The 10234-nt window shown below is 39.5% G+C and overlaps 1 pseudogene; it reads left to right on the top strand.

The window, feature by feature from the left end:
• The first annotated feature begins 981 nt into the window (after window positions 1-981).
• LOC124985587 (spermatogenesis-associated protein 2-like) lies at window positions 982-2740 on the top strand (annotated as a pseudogene).
• The last annotated feature ends 7494 nt before the right edge of the window (window positions 2741-10234 follow it).

The raw sequence follows: 10234 nt of genomic DNA, 5'->3' as shown, positions 1-10234 counted from the left end.
GACTTTCTGCCTCAGAGAATCAGGCAATGTTTGGGAGAAGAGAAGACATTTGCTATGGACCCTGTCAGGGGGAGGCTCAGGCCCAGGAAACAGATATGAGATCCCAGCAGATGGATGAAGATTCAAAATGCAATTGGGATAGTAGACATGCTTTATTCAGAGGTAAAAATAGCTCCTAGCCAGCCCCCAGGACCAGCATCAGCCCCCAGCCAGTTCCATTAAGCCCCCTGAGTCATTTCCATAGGCCTTTTTTAATAGGCAGGCCAGAAAAAGAAGGCACATTGCCAAAAAGTTTCCTCAGTTGGTGCTTGGTCACAAGTTAATGCTTATGACCTTGAGCACATACACTGACTCAGTGTTTATGACCTTGACTACACACTGAAAATGTAGCCCACAGGAAGCCTCAGCAAGGGAGCCTAACTATAGCCACTTGGGGAAAGGTTGAATTTGACATGAGGAGATGAGCAGGAAGCATCTGTGCTGTGGTGACTGGAAGAGGGAGAGATGAGAACTGGATGAAAGTCTTCAAAACATGGAGAAAGGAGGGCGTGTGTTTTAATCTGTTCCTGCTACTATGATGAAATACCACAGACAGGGTAATTTACAAATAACAGAAATTCATTTCTCATCATTCTGGAGCCTGGGAAGTCCAAGATCAAGGCACTGGCATTTTTAGGATTTGCTAAGCTTTCAGCCTCTCTTTCAAGATGACCCTTGAATGCTACCTCCTCCAGAGGGGAGGAACACTGTTTCCTTATGTGGCAGAAGGAGCAGAAGGTCAAAAAAGTGGACTAGGGTGCACCTTTCAACCTCTTTTATACATTCACTAACTCCAATTATGAGGACTGCACCCTCATGATTCAATCGCTTTCCAAAGGCCTTACCTCTTAATATTATCCCATTGGCAATTAAGTTTCAGCCTATGAATTTGGGGGACACATCGGGCCACAGCTGCAGGAAAGTACAAGGTGTGTTTGGGTCATGACTAATAGCATGGTTTGGCACCACTGTGGATTTACTGAGGAGGCTCATGGAGATGATGAGACAGGGAAAGTGGAAGAGCTACCTCATGAAGAATCTCAGTGAGGAAGGCTACGGCATTTGGAGCAGGCAATGAGGTGCAGGGAAAGGGTCAGAGGCAGGGCAAGAAAGTGAGATGATGAAAGTAGAGCAGGCACTGTTAACCATCTCCCCAACAGCCATTCCTTCATAACTTTAAGAGATGATGACCATCAATTCTGACTTCATAACACAAGTTTTAGAAATGAGCTGAAAGAGAAGTCTACTGTGTGCTTGGGTGGGGGTATTTAAAAGAGAAAGATACAAGTCGAAAATCATCTTCTACTTCCTTCTCTGTCTTGCCTTGATGAACTCGTGCTGTGAATTCTTTTATGTAAGGATGGGGTGGTTAAAAGCTTCGCAACAATCTTGGCTCCATGAGGGACGATCTCATTCACACACTGAAGATGGCTAACTAGGAAGATTCAGGAAGACTGGGTCCTTGATAATTGCACTCAATTCTGGGTCCACTTATTCTTGGATGACTAATTAAGTGAACAGCAGATATAATAAAGCCTCTGTTGGTCAAGTTTCCTATGTCTTGTGGTACAACATTCTAACTAATGCTGAGAAAGCTGTTTCAGGAAGGTTTGTAAAAGACCAATGGCAATGCATTAGTGAAATTAAAGGCAAGTGATTTTAAAAAATAAACACAATTATTGGGTTCCCTGCAGCCTGCCAGAGCAGGTACCCACCAGGGTCGGGGGGCATTGGTTCTTCCACTGCTTCCCTCAGCCACGAGCCCTCGGGGGCACTCAGGGAATTCACCTTGGTCCAAGTGGGCAATATGTCAGTGCTTTTAGTGATGTCCCTGCCTCCTGCCCAGAAGCCACAGAGGAGATAAGTTAGTTCCTCAATCAGATGGAGAAGCACATTTCAAAGGGTACATAAGACAAGGATGACTTGTTTCGGAGACACATGCAGTTCCCCAAGAGCAAAGTGAATGCCACCCCCAGCAAACAGCAATCTGGATGTGATGAACACCAGTGGGTGGCAACCCTGACCCTGCTCAGCCTGTACAAGGATGGATCCCTTTTATAGGTTCTGGCTCATCCAGTTCTATGTGTTGGTGGAGAACCCCTGTGCTCACTCAGTTCCTCCAGCCTGTGAGTTTTGCACTGCACATTCAGCCTACTGGAGATGGTGGCCATCAACACCTTCCTCTACCCATGGAAGGCGTTCTGAAGCATCTAGACACACAACCCTTTTATTTACTATGTCCAGTTGAATACTGGAAAAGGACATTGGAATTACCTGGGCTATGTGCCTGAGTTGAAAACTGTGTACAAAATCAAGGAGCTTATAGAGATTCTCCAGGTGAAGATGATCTCCTTTGAACTCTTTCTGGCCAAGATCAAGTGTGAGCAGATGCTGGAGCTCCACTTGCAAGCAAAAGACAAGAGCTACTTTAAGTTGGATGGCGTGAGTGAGCACAAGAGCTAAAGAGGACACACATGCTTATTTAGATGCACTGCATCAGCTGGCCGAGGGCAGGGAGCTTCTGACTATGTCTATGACCTGTATGGCACTTCAGAGGTCCACCAGTGAGCAGGCTGCCAAGAACTACTACAAGTTCTATCTGAAGCACGAGAGTTCACTTAATGACTCCTCTCAACCTGTGGCTGCTTTGCCTTCTGATCGGGAAGAGGGTGACACTTCCATTCAGATTCATTTTTGCTAATCTCTTCACTCTTTTCACTCCCTGTTCAGTTTTGTCTTGTTTTCTAAGAGAGTTTCTATCCTGAGACTCTTCCATGCCTACCTCTCCCACTGTGAAGCCACCTTGGACTGGGAAAGGCCCTTCAGGACACCTCCAAATGCCTACCCGAAACAGTGAGCTAGAGGCCTGTTGGCTTGAAATGAGCCCACCTGCTACACTGGGCCTCTCCTGACGACTCGCCCCTTTTGCCATCCTGTTCCCAAATACAAGGATCCCTAACCAGACACCCCACCCCCATTCCCTGCCTCTGCAGGTATCAAAGGTGAACCAAGTCCAGTGCTAGCTGAAGGCCTCTTGTTGCCAACACAGCTCAGTCCGCCAGTGGTGTCTGTGAGCATCACCCCAACACAGTTAGAAGTCAGGCCTCCCACAGCAGGACTGACTTCTCCCCTTTCTGTTGTTTTCACACGTCCCTCTTACTATAATGTAAATAGCTATTTTGAGGATTTATTTTTAAATAAATATTCAACTTGTTATGTGTTTCAAAAAAATATTGAACACATCTTGTGTGCAGTTGTTAGATTAAAACATATATATAGTACTTGGCTTGAAAAATGTTGCTCATCTATTCCTCATAAACCTTATATGAGGTAAATACTATCATTATTATCCTTTTCCAAGTAAAGAAACTGAGTCATAGACAGGAGATAAAATTTTCCCAAGGACACAGAGCTAGTAGATAACAGAATATTTAACAAAGTGGTCTGGCTCTGGAGCCTGTTCTCCTAATCATTGGCATGTGTTTAATTTACACACAAGTATTATTTTACTTCTATGTAACAATTCTGTAAGAAAAATCCCCTGGTATTGGCCATTTTACAGATAAGGAAGTGTGTTAGTCAGCTTTTTTGCTGCTGTTACTAAAAGACCCAACCAAAACAACTGTAAAGGAAGAAAGGTTTATTTAGGGGCTCACAGTTTCAGAGGTCTTAGTCCATAGAAGGACAGCTCCATTCCTCAGGGGCTCACGGTGAGGCAGAACATCATGGCAGAAGAGTGTGGCAGAGGGAAGCAGCTCACATGATGATCAGACAGCAGAGAGAGAGAGAGACTTCATTTGCCAGATACTAATATATATCCCAAAGCCAAGTCCCAATTCCCAACTCCTCCAGCCACATCCTACCACTTCAATTATCACTCAGTTAATCCCTATTGGGGGGGTTAATTCACTGATTGGGTTAAGACTCATATAACCCAATCATTTCTTCTCTGAATCTTCTTTCATCATCTCACACATGAGCTTTCAGGGGACACCTCACATCCAAACCATAACCGAAAATAATGTAAGGTCTCAAGGGATGGAGCAGAAAATCAAGCCCAGGTCCACCTGTCTCCAAATTTCCAACCATGATCCCAAATTCCCTGTTAGAAGACCTTATCGGCACTAGGTAATGAGACCCTGAATCAGGTGGTCACTTCAGAAATGTGAAGGAAGAAATTTATGTAAAATCAGATTGTGAAGAAAGGTTATATAAGAATTATAGGTAGATTATATGTAATGAGAAAGGATGAAAGATGATTCCATCTTTTCAGAGCTACATTAAAACACAGATATACTTTTTTAAAGAAGCCTAGAAAATGAATATTTTAAATTTATATTTTAAGTGAACACTTCAAAGTCATTGTCAGCATATCCAATGAGTTAGGATAAACTCCAAAGGCAGGTATAATGATTATTACTTTTTTAAGTGGCAATTTCTATGTGCATCTAAAAATGTGGTCCAGGAGGAATGGATAGAGACTTCTTCTACTTCACTTCCTTAAGGCAATTCTCAAACAGAGGTCCCTGATAACCCACCTCCCGAGAAGTAGAGTGGGATTGCTTGTCCTCACCACCTTCTTCCCTTGTCACCATCTCTTCAGTGTAGGAGACAGGAACAATCCAGAAGAACTTGACATATTGTATTGCCATGAGAGAAGTCTGGTGATTATACACAAGGTCTCAGTGTGCTATTTCTTACACTTCCTTTCCAGGGTAACACTAGTTCCAATTCTTAATCACTTTGCTCTTTCCCCTTTGAGTACTTTACTTCTACCTGTGGGCCAAGCAGATGATCTTTTTTAGTTACTGTAATCACTGTAGAAGTTTAACTCTATATGGAGGCCTTGGTTTTGGATTGACATTACTTTTTTCATCTCTACCTGGAGCTCCACTGGTGACCTCCAGGAATTCAGTTTAATTCATTCAATAAACTTCCATTAAGCATTGACTAAGTGCCAGGCACCATGCTAAAAGTTTAAAGCCTATGAAAGTGGCACTTCTCAAACTGTGAGGTACATAGGAAACACCTGGGCATCTTATTCAGAATGCAGGTGTCAATGCAGATCAGGGTTGGGGCTTGATATTCTACATTTCTACAAGACTTCTGGGGCAGGCCCATGCAGCTAGTCCTAGGGCCACATTTTGAAGCAAAAGAGGGAAATAGGAATATAGGAGGGTAAGTTCAATAGGAAGTTATTGCTATTATGCTATGATAAAATGTAACAATGAATGGAAGAGGGGAGTGTCTCCCAGATGTTTGGTCAGCGCATTCCTCAATAACTTCCTCTGGCTGTTCCTGATTCATTTCAGTATTTCTGACCCTATTCTAAATTTCTCCCATCAACTCAGCATCCAGAGATTTACTGAACATCTACTAGCAAGTAGTATTTTTTTCTCCACATTAGCAAAAACGCCTGTCTTCTTTGCTATTTTTTCCTTTGGTTTCCTCCTCCTTTATTTCACTTAAACCTTTATAGAATTCCCTTATTTTGATTTCTAATGTCTCATTTTTGGTCATCAGTCACCCCTAGGAAAGTTTCATTTTCCATGGGAAAGTACTGGGAAATGAAATCTACCAATTATGCTCTCTCCATGTATGAATATACCACAATGAATACTGCTTATATTCATAATTATAATGTACTATAATTGAAATAATAAAAAAGAATAATAATAGAAGGGAGATCAGTAGAGTAGAGCAAACAGACCAGGGAAAGAGAAAAGGATAGGAAAAGGAAAGGGAAAGGGGAATCAGACTGACCAAATTATGTGCATGTAAAAATATGACATTTGAATCCCCCTATTATGTATAATTTTAATGCACCAATAAAAGATCTTTTAAAAGTTTCACTTTCCAGGCATACAATACCAAATTGCTCTCATTTTTATTAATGGTAATAGTGTATAAACACAAATATGTTAACATACACATTTATGTATTGATTCTTTGCATATAATAATAACTAACACTCATGGGGAACTTAATATATGCTGAGTGATGCTGTCTTATAAAACTTATGTTATAGATACTAATGTTACCACATTTTGTGGATTGAATGTACTGAGACACATGGGTTGTGATCACACTGCTATGTAGTGGTATAGATACGATTTGAATGTAGACACTAAAGTCTTCAGAGAATGATGCATTTTAAGATAAAATGAAAATGAGTACAATCTACTCACCTTTGTGGTAGGGCTGGGATGTGAGCATTACCCTCCTATGGCATGGGAAACATCATGATATGTAAGTAGTAGGACATTTTCTCCTCTGCCTGAGTGGAAAGATATTGGGGGAGAGCTGGTATCTAACAATCATGCTGTCAGATCTGCTTTAATGGCTGTGCCCTGGTAACTTATTTCCCCCAAAAAAGTCACACACACTCTTGATTCAGTTCTGCCTTATTTAGGTGAGAGAGTCTCTTTTATTCAATTCTTTAGTTTCTGATCAAGTCTCTTAGTCAAGAGTCTCGGGATGCAAATACAAATTTTGGTTTTATAAAATCATCTGGGTTTAGCAGTAAATCTGATCTCAATGGAGAATTGTATCATATTGGGTTCCTTTTATGCTGTCACTATAATTGAATTGCCTTTTCACCAAAAGGATTATTTTGAACTCATGGAAAACTTCTTTAAAAAAAATGACAATGAAAGCCCAAAGGACATTCAATATGAAACCAAATTAGTATGGCATTAAAGGATCTAAGTTAAATCCGTGAAGGCAAGAAAATTCAAAGCAAGGTTTTAGGAGTAAAATTCCTTCAGTCTCATGCTTCATTGCATGTTCACGACCACTTCCTTAAACATATAGGTAGGAGTAGAGGCAATTAAATTGTTTAGCTGACAAGGATGCCCACGGACTTTTCTATCCGTGATGAAATTCAAAATATTGGTAATAAAAAAGGATCATAAGGCAACGATTCAACTTTTTTTTTTTTCAAATGAAGCCTTTCTTTGTTACTGTTCTCCCCTCTTGTCTTTGTCTTTGGTATTTCTTCAGTATACTTCTTGGAAGCTATCTTTTGACCATCAAAATAATTTCATAAAAAGTGAGATTCCAAGGATATAACTCAGGGATGGAGTGCTCACTTAGCACATACAAGGTTCTGGGTTTAATGCCCAGTAATGCACAAAAGAGAGAGAGAGAAAGAGAGAGAGGTTATATTTCAAGTGCTATAACTATTATCACCACCTCACACACAGCCATCATGCTTCCCGTGTTCTGTCTCTGCGGGATCTTTATTTTCCATTAGCCAATTCTGACAAAAACAATCTTTCTTTGTTTTCCATCCCCCCCCCATAAGACCTCAAACACAAATCCATTTATTATATTAGTTCCTTCACCAGATCTCTGTACTGTCCTAATCTTGACACACACCTGTTTTCAACATACATGCCTGTGGGATGTTCTAATAGGATAGGCAGTCAAGTGACAGAGTCCCTGGATCACGTGGTAAGTAGACGGTGTTTTTTTCTATTTCATTAGATCAATCAAAGGACCTTGAACTTACCTGTAATGTGCTTCCCATTGAACCTAAAAAAAAAAAATGTTTCTTATATCTTCTTACAGCAAAGTAAGAATACAGGAATCATTCTCATGAATAAGAGATAACTCCTTTCTGTACATTACAGTAACCCCTGTCAGCTCTCGAGATTCTCTTTCTACAGTAACTAGAGAGCATCCCTGCCTCATGTGGCTCTGACAAGTGCATGGTACCCAGTGTGGGGAACAATTCCCTCTCAATCATTTTGGTGACAGCTTTGGTTCAATCATGTACACAGTCCATGCAGTTCAGAACATCAGGCCTAGTTTTCCCCCTTTTCCTTCTTTCCCTTTGGAATCAAAATGTTCTGAAATAATTTGATAATTTCCCTTACACCGTTTCAACTAAATATATTAATCTTTCCTTTCTGGTTATTATATGTGCTACAGAAATAACTAGGAAGGTGGAAAACTCATCTAGATAATATCTTTTAACATTAAGTCTAGCTAAGTTAACACAAGTATGCTGATTAATCTTCATTATATACAACTTTTAACGCTGTCTCTTCTTCCTACACTATTTCAACTTATTCAAAAAGTAATGCAGTTCTGCTGTTTGTTCACAAGATGGCACTATAAGTTTCTGTATTTCTTATCAAGCAGAGAAATTCAATTCTAAAATTTATAGTTAAATTACATAAATTGTAGTTGAATATTAAAGGGAATATAATAGCACAAAACTATATGGTGATATAATTTTCCTTAGATATTTTTAATCCCTTTTAAAAAGGAATAAGTGAAAATTGGAATGAACTCAGGGAAAATTGTGTTTTTATTTCTTCCTTGTTTTTAATGTGCACTAAATCAGGGAAACCTTCTCTCCTTTAGAATAATATGACTTGATATTTCCACTGGTGTAGAAATGCCAAACCTCTATTTAACTTTTACTTTTCTGATTTAGATTTTCTAATAATGTAATAAATACTCATCAGGAGAAAAAAACATTCCATTGTTACTAATATGTAAATATATAAAAATGTCAGAACATTTTTTTCCCCAGAAATTTAGTCTGGAGGGAGGTCACAGAGGTATGACCTGGGGTCTTAGTGCCATCTATGAGAAAGATTCTATGAAAAGCAAACATTTTTCAAAAGGAGATCTAAATAATGGAAGTGATGGGGTAAATAAAAGAAAAAGTAAAGGGGACATATACTTATTTAAAGACTATGAGATACGCATTTCTAGTAACTGTGTAATAATCATAGTAATAGTTAATATTTATTGAGCTCTTACTCTAACACAATGTTGGATTTTTTTACAGGATGAGCTCATGTAATTCTCAAAGACTTGTGGGTGGTTGCTGTGATTGTACATATTCTACATGAGAGGAACTGATACTTGGCAAGGTCAATCATTCATTCAACAACTGATTACTGAGTACCCACTAGTGACTTGAACCTTTGAGGGTGGCAGTGTTGGAATTTAGACTCAGAATCTGCTGAGACCAAAGACCAAGACCCCTTTGCTTACTTACAGAGCTATAAAGAACCAATTTCTTAGATAAGCCTAACAGGCAATTACATAGTGAAAAAGAGGGGGGAAAAAATCCACTGTAAAATGAGTACACAAATAGACACACCACCAAAAACAGCATTAGTCTCTTGCTCTATGTAGTTCCATGAAGATTATTTAAAGTTTCTTATACACAGTTCAACTTGGCCAAAATATAATGTATACTATAATTATACAACAATTCCTCAGCCATTTCTTGAACACCTCATCTGTACCAGAGTAATAAACACTTGTGGTAAAGATATAAAAGGCAGGAAGGACTTCCAGTTAGGATGGTAGGTGGAACAGAAGAAAACCTCTGTACCCCTCCAACAAAGAAACTTAGAAACCTTGGTAGACTATTTTAAATTATTTTAACAGCACATAGTCAAGATCAACACTAGAAAAATCTCCAGGTTACATAAATTAAGTAGTCTCAGAACAAAGAATGAGTTAAAGCTTCAGAACCCATGAGATACCAGGGTACCCTAATGGGGCTTCCATACTTCAAAGGGTTAAACGTCAAGGTGCAGAGCCAGTATACAGCAAGAACTTGATTCCCTGCCTAAAGTGAAAAGCCAAAAATGGTTCCATCATAAGGCCAATAAACTTAAATAGGGCCTAAAGACAACCATCTGTCTGCAAATGTGGAGGAAATAATTCACATGGAAGAGTCAAATATGTGCTGAGGTGACAATAACCAATTTACACTACCCACATGATGCAGAAATCTCAAACTAAAACAACACAGTTAGTTCAGAACCTCAGTAAACTCTTTGGGAAACCACTTCTAACAGAAGCCTCCCTGGCCCAGGTGATACTGCTAGGAAAAACAACTCTTACAGAAGCAGAACTCATAAGTATTATTCTGAGCATGATAAATAAGAACAAAGTCATTCTTAGAGATAGTAAAATTGCAGGATAAAGTAATCGGTTAAAGAAACATGAGAAAAGCTTGGTGCAGTGGCACATGCCTATAATCCCAGTGGCTTGGGAAGCTGAGGCAGAATTGCAAATTCAAGACCAGTCACTACAATTTAGCCCTAAGCAACTTAGCAAGACCCTGTCTCAAAATAGAAAATAAAAAGGACTTGGATGTAGCTCAGTAGTAAAGCTCCCCTGGGTTCAGTTCCCAGTACCAAAAATAAATAAATAAATA

This window comes from Sciurus carolinensis, chromosome 5 (genome assembly GCF_902686445.1).
Source record: "Sciurus carolinensis chromosome 5, mSciCar1.2, whole genome shotgun sequence".
Lineage (NCBI taxonomy): Eukaryota > Metazoa > Chordata > Mammalia > Rodentia > Sciuridae > Sciurus > Sciurus carolinensis.
The sequence above is the reverse complement of the archived record's forward strand: the minus strand, read 5'-3'. Positions and strand labels throughout refer to the sequence as shown.